This window comes from Scyliorhinus canicula, unplaced genomic scaffold (assembly GCF_902713615.1).
Source record: "Scyliorhinus canicula unplaced genomic scaffold, sScyCan1.1, whole genome shotgun sequence".
Taxonomy (NCBI): domain Eukaryota; kingdom Metazoa; phylum Chordata; class Chondrichthyes; order Carcharhiniformes; family Scyliorhinidae; genus Scyliorhinus; species Scyliorhinus canicula.
The window spans coordinates 68,872-82,061 of NW_024055654.1; the positions used below are offsets into that span (position 1 = coordinate 68,872).

Below are 13,190 nucleotides of genomic sequence, written 5' to 3' on the forward strand. Positions count from 1 at the left end.
TTATGTAGGCAGGTAAATTTCAAAATTACCATATTAGCATACTTGGCAGCTAAACTGGGCAAACTGCTGACCTTGTTAGTAGTGAGAGTTACTATCTGGGATTTTATCAAAGTTTGTTGTTCCTGTTGCATTTCATTCAGCTCATCGTGGCTACAAAGTCGGTATTCAGGCTAATCTCAATTTCCAGATTATGAGGGCAGCATGGTGGCGCAGTGGTTAGCACTGCTTCCTCAGGGCGCCGAGGTCCCAGGTTCGATCCCGGCTCTGGGTCACTATCCATGTGGAGTTTGCACATTCTCCCCGTGTTTACGTGAGTTTTGCCCCCACCACCCAAAGATGTGCAGGGTACGTGGATTGGCCATGCTTAATTGCCCCTTGGAAAAAAATAATTGGGGAACTCTAAATTCATAAAAAATAAAATAAAATTCCAGATCGTCGTCTGTAGCTTTTTAAGTTACATCAATTTAGATGGCTACTTTTTAAATGTTATGAGGGTTTCTGCCATCATTTCAGGTAGCATGTCACAGATCCTCACCACCCTCTAAACCTCCTTGTCCTTCCCTAAATCCCTGCCCCCTTTTATATGTATCCCTCAACCAAAGAGATTAGGACCTTCCTATCAAATCTATTTAGATCCCTCAGAATATTTTAAAAATATAAATTTATATTTTTTTCCAATTAAGGGGCAATTTAATTTTGCCCAGCCACCTAACCTGCACATATTTGGGTTGTGGGGGTGAAACCCACACAGACAATGGGAGAATGTGTAAACTCCTTACAGACTGTGACCCAGGGCCGGGATCGAACCCGGGTCCCCAACCGGGGTCATGTGTCACCATGAAACTCCAGAATTTTATATATTTCCAATAATCTTTATTATTGTCACAAGTAGGCTTACATGAAATGAATGAAATGAAAATCGCTTATTGTCACGAGTAGGCTACAATGAAGTTACTGTGAAAAGCCCCTAGTCGCCACATTCCGGCGCCTGTCTGGGGAGGCTGGTCCGGGAATCGAACCGTGCTGCTGGCCTGCTTGGTCTGCTTTAAAAGCCAGCGATTTAGCCGAGTGAGCTAAACCAGCCCCATTAACACTGCAATGAAGTTACTGTGAAAATCCCCATAACCACACCCCGACACCTATTCGGGTACACAGAGGGAGAATTCAGAATGTCCAATTCACCTAACAAGCATGTCTTTCGGGACTTGTGGGAGGAAACCCACGCAGACACTGGGAGAACGTGTAGACTCGGCGCAGACGGTGTCCCAAGTGGGAATTGAACCCTGGGACCCTGGCGCTGTTAAGCAACAGTGCTAATGCTGTGCTACCGTAAACAGTTCAACTCAATGTTCTCAGAATAAAGAAGCTGAAGTGCCCAACGTGGGTCTTGAACCCACGGCCCTGGGATTAAGACTCCCATGCTCGACCGACTGAGCTAGCCAGGCTGCTTTTCATAATTTCATTTTGGTTTCCCTTCAGTCTTTTCTGTTCCAAAGAAAACAGACCCAGTTTATCCAAACTTTCCTCCGAGCAAACATTGGCAATTTTTGGTCAATGTTCTTAAATCTCCTCTGTGCTCTCTTCAGTGCAGCCTTCCTGTGCACAGGAATCTAGCTCTGGCCTAACTGGTCCTGTCCTGCCATTTATCATGTCATCCTTTGCCTTGTTTTCCCTCCAGCTTTCTTCTTCATTCCTCAAGTGTTCAATCATTTTTGTGTCACAGGTAAACTTCTTCCTCATGTTCCTACATTTACTTTCAAATCAATGATGTAACCAGAAGTGAAGGGCCCAGTACTGATTCCTTGGAAACCGGCACTGGAAACAGCCCTTTGATTTTCTCTGTTCTTTATGGGATGTGAGTGTCACGGGCAAACCAGCTTGGTTGCCCATTCCTAATTGCTATTAAACTGAGTGGCTTGCTAGGCAATTTCAGAGTGTAATTCAGAATTAACCCCATTTCAGTGAGTTGGCCAGATCAGGTAATGCCGGTGCAGACTCGATGGGCCAAATGGTCTCCTTCTGCACTGTAGATTCTATGATTAATTCCGACCTTGGGTCACTGTGTCTGTGGAGCTTTCCTGCATCTGCGTAGATTTCCTTTCCGGGTGCTCTGGTTTCCTCCCACAGTCCAAAAATGTGCAGATGAGATGGATTGGCTGTGCTGAATTGTCACTGGGAGGTCTTATGGGGATAGGGTGGGGAATTCGCCAAGGTAGGATGCTCTTTCAGAGGGTTGCTACAGACTTGGTGGGCCGAATGACCTCCTTCTGCACTGAGGGAATTCTATGATTCTACATTGGATCCAATGATGTGTTCACTCACACACACTGCAGCCTGACTCTTATTATGGGAACATACACTGTGTTTGTTACTCTGAAAGTGAGTGAATCCTTTGCTGTTTCTCCTCTGGGCCCCATCTCCACTATTATTGTCTGATTGTCCCACTGAGACTCTCACTGTTATTATTGGACAATCAGCGAGTCAGCCTGAGTCTGTGGGCACTCTCACCATCTGGAACCGTCACAATGCCCCGGGTGATTGAAGGCAGCTCTGGACCAATAGGAGGTGGAGGGGCAGGACTGGAGGACCGACCGAGAGCGGCTGGTCCTCCAACTAATCGGAGTGAATGAGGGGCGGGGCCCGCTGTGATTGAAGCATGCGCAGTGTGGATAATGGCGAAGGGGAAGGCCTGTGTCTTCGGATCCGAAATTTCTAGTAAACGATTAACAATATGGAGGGAGCGAGAGATCACAGGGATGTGCGGAAACATTGTGTAAAGCTGTTGTAAGCTGCAATCCTCGGCAAAGAGCTTCCGGGACCCAGTTTGTACCGAGCAGAACTGTATCTCTTCAACTTCGGCTCGGGTTAACGGCCGCCATCTTTATTGGATGTGCATCAGGGCGCATGCGCGTTTCTCATCTTTGTCGGGGCGATGTTTCAATGAGTGGGAGGAGCTTGTTCCCCGTTGTTCAGAATGGAGACAACTTGTCCATCAAACTGGATTAGTCTTTGAGTCCCAATGTCTTATTGATGATGCAAAGCAGTGGCAGAGATGGAAAGAATAGGAAGCCAATCCTGCTCTCCGGATTTCACTGTCTCATTGGATATCCTGTCCCATGTGTCCAAAGCTCTGCGGCTCTGTTCAGTCACATGAAGACCCAGGATAGAAATCTCAGCCCTGAGTCAACATTGTCCTCAAATCAGGGGACTGCTGATGACGAGGGTCAGTGTGCAGCGGGGGGCATGAGCAGTCATCCTGGACCAGGGAGCAGGAGGGGACAATGTTGTGAATTTCTATCCTGGACTGACAGTGATTGATTTTGGAAACTCCTTTTACAGGGAATTAGTAGGGGAGGATTTACACACAGCAAATTCAAACCGAGAGAAATGTTTATCTTTCCTGAATTACATTTCTGGACTGGCAGTGATGCTTTTGTAAACTTCTTTCACAGGGGCTTAGAAAGAGATTTGCAGACAGGAAACTCACAGCCAATCCTCACATCAAATTCTGGCAGCACCATTCGGGTTATCAGGACCTGGAGATTATCGCCCTTTGTGTGTAAGTATTGAGTTCAGATCATTATCACTCACTGTGTAAAATGTCTACCTCCTATCTCCCCTGTAGATCTTGTTCACAATATCCTGTGTTCCCGTATCAGGGACCCCATCGAGGCCCCAACCTCCCCCCTGTGCCGCCTCCATTGCCCCCAAATCTTGAGGGTAGCTGCCACCACCGGGCTCGTGGTATACCTCGTCGGAGGGAGCGGCAGCGGCGCCGTTGCAAGCGTTTCCAGGCTCGTACCCACACAGGATGCCATCTCCAGCCTCTTCCATGCTGCCCCCTCCCTGTCCATTACCCACTTATGCACCATCGCTGCGTTGGCAGCCCAATAATACCCACAGAGGTTGGGCAACGCCAGACCCCCCCATCCCTGCCCCGCTCCAAGAACACCCGTCCACCCTTGGAGTCCCGTGTGCCCACACAAACCCCGTAATGCTCCTGTTAACCCGCCTGAGAAAGGCCTTCGGGACAAGGATGGGGGGGAACGGGAACAGGAACAGAAACCTCGCAAGCACCGTCATCTTGACTGACTGCACCCTACCCGCCAAAGACAGCGGCAGCATGTCCCACCTCTTAAACTCCTCCTCCATTTGCTCCACCTGCCTTGTGAGGTTTAGCTTATGCAAGGCCCCCCAACTCCTGGCCACCTGAACCCCCAAGTATCTGAAGCTCCTCTCCGCCCTTTTCAGTCTCCCAATCCCCCCCTCCTGGTCCCCCGGGTGTACCATAAACAGCTCGCTTTTCCCAAAGTTAAGCTTATACCCTGAGAAATCCCCAAATTCCCGGAGAATCCCCATCACCACCGGCATTCCCCCCCATCGGGTCCGCCACATACAACAATAGGTCGTCCGCATAGAGCGACACTCGGTGCTCCTCCCCACCCTGGACCAGCCGCCTCCAATCCTCCGACTCCCTCAGCACCATAGCCAGGGGTTCAATTGCCAGCACAAAAAGTAGGGGGGGCAGGGGACACCCCTGCCTTGTCCCTCGGTATAGTCGAAAATACTCCTACCTCCTCTTATCCGTGGCCACACTCGCCATTGGGGCCTCATACAACAGCCTCACCCAACTGACAAACCCCTCCCCAAACCCGAACCTTTCCAGCACCTCCCACAAGTACCCCCACTCGACCCTATCAAAGGCCTTCTCCGCAAATAGCACCACCACTATCTCCGCCTCCCCTTCCACCGCCGGCATCATAATAACGTTCAAGAGCCTCCGTATGTTAGTGTTCAGCTGCCTCCCCTTCACAAACCCCGTTTGATCCTCGTGGATAACCTGCGGCACACAGTCCTCTATCCTCGTGGCTAAGATCTTTGCCAACAACTTGCCGTCCACATTCAGGAGTGAGATCAGCCTGTATGACCCACACTGCAGGGGACCCCTGTCTCGCTTAAGGATCAAGGAGATCAGCGCCCGAGACATCGTCAGGGGCAAAGCCCCCCCCCCCCCCCCCCCCCCCCCCCCCCCCTCACCTCGTTGAAGGTCCTAACCAACAGGGGGCCCAGCAGGTCTGCATACGCCTTGTAAAATTCAACCGGGAACCCATCCGGCCCCGGCGCCTTGCCCGACTGCATGTTCCCTATCCCTTTAACCAGCTCCTCAAGCTCAACTGGCGCCCCCAGCCCCTCCACCTGTCCCTCCTCCACCCTCGGGAATCTCAGCAGGTCCAAAAAGTGCCCCATCCCCCCCCCTTCTCCGCCGGAGGTTCGGACCGATATAGTCTCTCATAATGTCTACCCCCTTCGTACCACATTTCCTCCCCGGTCCTTAACTCCACCAATCTCACTAGCCGCATCCCGCGTACGGAGCTGGTGTGCCAGCATCCTACTCGCCTTCTCCCCATACTCTTACACCGCACCCTGAGCCTTTCTCCATTGAGCCTCCGCCTTTCTGGTGGTCAACAAGTCAAACTCAGCCTGAAGGCTGCGCTGCTCCCCCAGCAATCCCTCCTCCGGGGCCTCCGCGTACCTCCTGTACACCCTCAGCATCTCCCCCACCAATCTCTCCCTTTCTCTCTGCTCCCCTCTCTCCCTGTGGGCCCGAATGGAGATCAACTCCCCCCGAACCACTGCCTTCAGCGCCTCCCAGACCGTCCCCACTCGGACCTCCCCATTATCGTTGGCCTCCAGGTACCTCTCGATACATCCTCGAACCCGCCCGCCCACCTCCTCGTCCGCCAGCAGCCCCACCTCCAAGTGCCACAATGGGTGCTGGTCCCTCTCCTCCCCCAACTCGAGGTCCACCCAATGCGGGGCATGGTCAGAAATTGTTATCGCCGAGTACTCAGCGTCTACTACCCCCGCAATCAGCGCCCTACTCAAAACAAAGAAGTCGATCCGGGAGTAAGCCTTATGCACAGGGGAGAAGTATGAAGATTCCCTGGCCCTCGGCCTCGCGAACCTCCAAGGATCCACCCCTCCCATCTGGTCCATAAACCCCCTCAACACCTTAGCCGCCACAGGCCTCCTACCCATACTGGAACTGGATCGATCCAGTGGCGGATCCAGCACCGTGTTGAAATCCCCCCACCCCATTATCAGGCCCCTCACCTCCAAATCTGGAATCCGGCCCAACATGCGCCGCATGAAACCCGCATCATCCCAATTCGGGGCGTATACATTGACCAACACCACCTGCTCCCCTTGCAGCTTGCCACTCACCATCACATACCTCCCGCCGCTGTCTGCCACCACACTCGACCCCTCAAACGACACCCTCTTCCCCACCAGGATCGCCAACCCCCTTTTTTTTGTATCCAGCTCCGAATGAAACACTTGGCCCACCCACCCCTTCCTCAATCTAACCTGATCCGCCACCTTCAGGTGCGTCTCCTGAAGCATGGCCACATCCGCCTTCAGCCCCTTCAGGTGCGCGAACACACGGGCCCGTTTAACCGGCCCATTCAGTCCCCTCACATTCCAGGTGATCAGCCGGATCAGGGGACCACCTGCCCCCCTCTCCCGTCGACTAGCCATCAACCTTCCGTAGTCCGCCACCTGCCCGCGCTCCCCGCTCAGCCCGTTCCCCACAGCGACAGACCGCCATCCTGGCCCCCTCTGCACACTCCAGCTCCTTCTTGGCCATTCCAGCAGCAACCCGGTATCCCCCTCCTCTTTCCCCCCCCTCCCCCAACCCTCCCCATTCCCCCCCCCAAGCTAGGGCCCCCCCTAGCTGCGTAACTCCGGTCATTGTACATCCGTAAGTCAGCCGACTCCTGCTGACCCCGGCTGCTCCAGCCACCCAGTTACCATCCCCAGTGTCCCCCAACCATTCCCCCAATGCCGACCCCGCCCCCTGCTTCTCCAGCGCGGGAGAGAGGCCCGCGTCCCCCATCCCAAGCCCCGCCCCCCGACCCAAAACGTGGGAAGACAGGCACATGACACTACAGGGCCGCGAACACCACCCAAACCCGTAACCAGTGAAATAATAAAAATCCCAACATGATATGATAAAAACACCCAAGTAAACAGATAACAGTCCTGAAAAGCAGAAAAGAAAAGGCAAGAGAGCAAAAATAAAAATACATCGTCCAATAGAACCAAATAGAGCAAAAGGATATCAAGGAGGACAAAGCATCCGCGCTGCGTACAATGTTCCCCAGCCCCCAGTCCTCAGTTCAAGTCCAGCTTCTCTGCCTGGACAAAAGGCCAGGCCTCCTCCGGGGAGTCGAAATATAGCTGGCGGTCTTTATAAGTGACCCACAGGCGTGCCGGCTGTAACAGGCCAAACTTGACCCCCTTCTGGTGGAGCACTGCCTTCACCCGGTTAAACCCAGCCCTTCTCTTCGCCACCTCCGCACTCCAGTCCTGGTAGATCCTGATCTCCGTATTCTCCCACTTACTACTCCTCTCCCTCTTCGCCCAACAAAGCACACACCAAGCATTGAAATTGGACCAACACCGCCCTGGGTGGCTCATTCGGCCCGGGCTTCCGCAGCCGCACCCGATGGGCACTCTCCAGCTCCAGGGGTCCCCGGAACGACCCCGCGCCCATCAGCGAGTTCAGCATCGGGACCACATAGGCTCCCAAATCTGAACCTTCCAGCCCCTCCGGGAGGCCCAAAATCTGCAGATTCTTCCGGTGGGAGCGGTTCTCCATCTCCTCCACCCTTGCCAACCATTTCTTGTGAAGCGCCTCGTGCGACTCCACCTTCACCGCCAGGCCGAGGAGTTCGTCCTCGTTCTCCGAAGCCTTTTGCTGCAGCTCCCGAATCTCCGCAGCCTGAGCCGTCTGAGTCGCCCCGAGCCTGTCCAGCGATGCCCTCAACGGCTCCAGGATCCCAGCTGTTAGTTCCTGGAAGGAGCACAGCAGCAGCTCCTGCTGCTCCCTCGCCCACTGCTGCCTCGCTGTCGGTTCCCCGCCCGCCACCATCTTGTCCTTTTTGCCTCGCACCTTCTTCTGCTGCAAAGTCGCTCCACTTCTAGTCCAGCCCATCCACCGGCCGCCAAGTGCCGAGGCTGCGTTCCCACCTGTGGAAAAATCAAATCAGCACCGTTGCGGGCCCTTAAAAGAGCCCTTGGTGAGATCTTTTCCAGTTGTTCCCTCTGCTGCTAGAATCCAGCTTTCATAAGGGCCCTCAGGTCAGCTTGAGGCCTCTAACACAGCCCTTCCCCTGCCTGCATGCTGAATAGGCTTTGTCTCTCTGCTGCAGCCCCAGCCAAATCCTACACTGTTTCTGCGGGACTGGAAACCAAGAAACATATCATTCTTGGGTGAAAGTACTCCTCCAACATTCACCTATACTTTTTCATAAAAGTTCCACTTCATATTGCTTAAAAAAGAACATAGAACAGTACAGCACAGAACAGGCCCTTCGGCCCTCAATGTTGTGCCGAGCCATGATCACCCTACTCAAACCCACGTATCCACCCTATACCCGTAACCCAACAACCCCCCCCTTAACCTTACTTTTATTAAGACACTACGGGCAATTTAGCATGGCCAATCCACCTAACCCGCACATCTTTGGACTGTGGGAGGAAACCGGAGCACCCGGAGGAAACCCACGCAAACAGGGGGAGGACGTGCAGACTCCACACAGACAGTGACCCAGCCGGGAATCGAACCTGGGACCCTGGAGCTGTGAAGCATTTATGCTAACCACCATGCTACCCTGCTGCTGTGTGTGTGACCACTCACTCCATGGTGCACATCGGAAATCCTGCTCCACCATTCATTACGATCAGAGCTGATTCGGCTCAATACCCTAATCCCACTTTCCCCCCATATCCTTTGATCCCCTTCACCCTAAGTGCTGTATCTAACTACTTCCTGTAAACATGCAATGTTTTGGCCTTAATTAGTTCCTGTGGCAACAAATTCCAAAGGCTCACCACTCTCTGGGTGAAGAAATGTCTCCTCATCTCTGTCCTAAATGGTCTACCCCGTATCCTCAGACTGTGACCCCTATTTCTGGACACACCCACTATCGGGAACATCCTTCCTGAATCTACTCTGTCTCGCCCTGTTTTTTTTAACATAAATTTAGAGTGACCAATTATTTTTTATGCAATTAAGGGGCAATTTTAGCATGGCCAATCTACCTACCCTGCACATCTTTGGATTTGTGGGGGTGAGACCCACGCAAACACAGGGAGAATGTGCAAACTCCACACAGATAGTGACCCGGGGCCGGGATGGAACCTGGGTCCTCGGCGACATGAGGCAGCAGTGCTAACCACCGTGCCACCCACTTTTTATAGGTTTCTATGAGATCCCCCCTCATTCTTCTGAACTCCAGCGAATACAGTCCTAACCAATTCAACCTAATCTGCGCATCTTTGAACTGTGCAAGGAAATCAGAGCACCCGGAGGAAACCCACACAGACACGGGGAGAAAGTGCAAACTCCACACAGTCAGGGTGGGAATTGAACCCGGGTCCTTGATGCTGTGAGGTAGCAGTGCTAAGCACTATGCCACCCCCTGTCTTGCAACCCTCAAGAGAAAAAAAAAATCCTTATCCCCCATCTGAAATGGGTGACCCCTCACTTTGCAACAGTGACCCCCTTGTTCCAGATTCTCCCACAAGAGAAACATCCTCTCCACATCCACCCTGTCAAGACCCCTCAGGATCTCATATCGTTCAATCCAGGTTTTACCCAAAAACTTTAAATCTGTTTCCTGACTGCTTGTACGATCAGTGAATGGAAACAGAGTTTCTTTGTCCACCCAATGGAAATCTGGCATAATCTTGTGTCCCTGAATCAAATCTCCCCTCAACCTCCTTTGCTGGAACCATTCTGGTAAATCTCCTCTGCACCTTCTCCAAGAACCTTCACATTCTTCCTGAAGAGTGGTGACCAGAGCTTTATAAAGATTCATAAAATAGAATTAGAACCATAGAATTCCTACAGTGCAGCAGGTGGCCATTCGGCCCATCAAGTCTGCACTGATTCTCTGAAAGGGCACCCTGCCTAGGTCCACACCCCTACCCTGTCCCCGTAACCTCATAGTCCCACCGAATCTGCACATCCCCGGACACTAAGGGGCAATTTATCCTGGCCAATCCACCTAACTTGCCCTTCTTTGGACTGTTGGAGGAAACCTGAGCACCGGGTGGAAACCCACGCAGACACGGGGAGAAAGTGTAAACTCCACAAAGTTCAAACTCCACACAGTCACCAAGGTCGGAATTGAACCCGGGTCCCTGGCGCTGTGAGGCAGCAGTGCTAATCACCGTCCCACCAGAGCATAGTTCTGGTGGGCAGCAGTGTTTATGAAGCTCAAGATCGAATTTGCTTTGCCAACTACTCTCTTAATATGTCTTGTAGATATACAAAATCTCTCTTCGCCCCTTTCTCTCTCCTCCCAAAGAAGCCAGTTGCGTTTTTGTGACAATCCAGCAGTTTTCATGGTCACTTTTTCCCAGAACCGGCCCACAAATGACCAGATTCATTCAGTTCAATTTCACAACCTGCCTTTGTGTTTTTTAAAAAATAAATTTAGATTACCTAATTAATTTTTTCCAATTAAGGGGCAGTTTAGCGTGGCCAGTCCACCTAGCTTGCACATCTTTGGGTTGTGGGGGGAAACCCACGCAAACACGGGGAGAATGTGCAAACTCCACAAGGACAGTGACCCATAGCCAGGATCGAACCTGGGACCTCGGAGCCGTGAGGCAGCAGGACTAACACACTGTGCCACCGTGCTGCCCACCTTTGTGTTTTTCTAGGTTCTCTCTCACTCCCTATTTTCTGTTTTCAATCAGTTTCACCAAGTGTTCGAAGGGGAGGCTTCAAAGTCTGGAAAATCAAACCAAACATCACATCAGGATCTGACAGAGCCCTCAATTTATCATCCTGAATATCATCGGATTTTGAACATGGAAGGAAAAAGCATCGTTCACAGTGGGGAGAAACCGTACACGTGCTGTGTTAGTGGACGAGGATTCAGTCAATCATCAGGCCTCACAAGCCACAAATGCAGTCACACTGAGGAGAAACCGTGGAAATGTGGGGACTGTGGCAAAGGATTCACTTACCCATCCAAGCTGGAAACTCATCGACTCAGTCACACTGGGGAGAAACCGTGGAAATGTGGGGACTGTGGCAAAGGATTCACTTTCCCATCCAAGCTGGAAACTCATCGACGCAGTCACACTGGGGAGAGACCATTCACCTGCTCCAAGTGTGGGAAGGGATTCACTCAGTTATCCGACCTACGGAGTCACCAGCACGTCCACACTGATGAGAGACCGTTTCAATGTCCAGACTGTGGGAAGTGCTATAAACGTTCTGGGGAACTGATGAGCCATCAACGTGTTCACACTGACGAGAAACCGTTTAGGTGCTCTGACTGCGGGACCGGGTTCAGACGATCAGCTGATCTCGCTGAACATCAGCGAATTCACACTGGGGAGAGGCCATTCGCCTGCTCTCAGTGTGGGAAGGGATTCATTCGGTCATCGGCCCTGCTGAGACACCAGCGAGTTCACACTGGGGAGAGACCGTTCACCTGCTCCAAATGTGGGAAGGGATTCACTCAGTCAGTCCACCTGCTGAGACACCAGCAAGGCCACAAGTAACCATAATGATTGGGTTTTGCTGTTACTCATATTCAGGACTGAACCATGTTCATTTGGGTCTCTTTCTGCTGATAACAAACTCCAGCCCATTTACAGGGGCTAATATTCTGGCTAAAAGTCAAATAAATTAGAGTTGTGTGAAATGCGCAGTGTGTTGAAACTTTTTAATATCTCTGACACAAGTTAGTTCCTGTTGAAATACTCTCGCTCTCCCCTGTCTCTTCCATCCTCACCTCCAACAAGAAGTGGGAGGAGCTTGTGAAGCTTCTTTGTGACTGAGATTGAGTCAATCCGATCAGCCGCCTCTGCTGCTTCCCTCCCTTCCACGAGCCCACCGGACCAAACTGTCTCTAAATTTCATCCTTTCCCAAGCCCTGAACCCACATCTTTCTCTAGTTTCTCTCCCATCTCCCCTCATGCCCTCTCAGAGCTCATCTTGTCCATGAGACCCCGCTCCTGCTCCATCGACCCTATTCCTACTGAGCTACTGATCAGCCAACTACCCTGTGTCTATGGATATTGTCAACATTTCTCTCTCTTCAGGTACTGTCCCTCTGTCCTTCAAATCTGCCATCATCACCCCCTCCTCAATAAAACAAACCCTTGACCCTGCCATCCTTACAAATTACTGCCCCATCTTCAACCTCCCTCTCTTGTCCAAACTCTTTGAACATGTTGCTACCTCCCAAATCCTTGCCCATCTTTCCCAGAACTCCCATGTTTGAATCCTTCAATCAGGTCTCTGCCGTGTTTCAGTCATGAAATACAAGAATGAAATACAATCAGAATCTTACCCGGAGAGAAGACAGACAATCCGGGAGCTTGGATGCAATGGCAGCACGGTAGCACAGTGGGTAGCACAGTTGCTTCACAGCACCTGGGACCCGGGTTTGATTCCCGTCTTGGTCACTGTCTGTGCGGTGTCTGCAAGTTCTCCCCGTGTCTGCGTGGGTTTCTTCCGGGTGCTCCGCTTTCCTCCCACAGTCCAAAGATGTGCAGGTTAGGTGGATTGACTATGCTAAATTGCCCTTCGTGTCCAAAAAGATTAGGTGGGGTTACTGGGTTGCGGGGATAGGGTGGAGGCGTGGGCTTAAGTAGACTGCTCTTTCCAAGGACTGGTACAGACTCGATGCGCCGAATGGCCTCCTTCTGCACTGTAAATTCTCTGATTCAATGAGGTGAGATTGTCCTTTCTGAGCTCCAGCCAGGTGATGTTAAACACTCAGGCGGGAAAGACAAAAATCTACAACGTGTTTAAAACAGCTGATTTATTTCACCAATATCGAGAATGTTAAACTCCAGTCCCTTAGAGGTTATTATCATCAGAAACAAACTCCAACTATCAGAGTAAAAACCTCAAAGTTTCGGTACAGAAGAGGCTTAATCTCATTTTGCAGATCTCAGTCGATTGCCCTGTATGTCCCAGTCCTTCAATTAGATCTCCAAGACGTTTATTTTAAAGTGAATAGGATTTCTGCCTCTGACCCTATCAGACCGAGAGTTCTAGACTCCCGCCACTGAAATGATTTCCCTGATAGAAATTGGCTTTTCTAGTTAGCTATAGATGATAAACGTAAAAGGGTTAAATGAGTACTCATTAA

The 13,190-nt window shown here is 51.5% G+C and overlaps 1 non-coding gene across 1 annotated transcript; it reads right to left on the reverse strand.

Annotated features, from left to right (window-relative positions):
- Nucleotides 1-1,372: 1,372 nt before the first annotated feature.
- trnak-cuu lies at nucleotides 1,373-1,445 on the reverse strand. Its single transcript has one exon. It is a non-coding gene; the product is annotated as a tRNA-Lys (tRNA).
- Nucleotides 1,446-13,190: the final 11,745 nt, after the last annotated feature.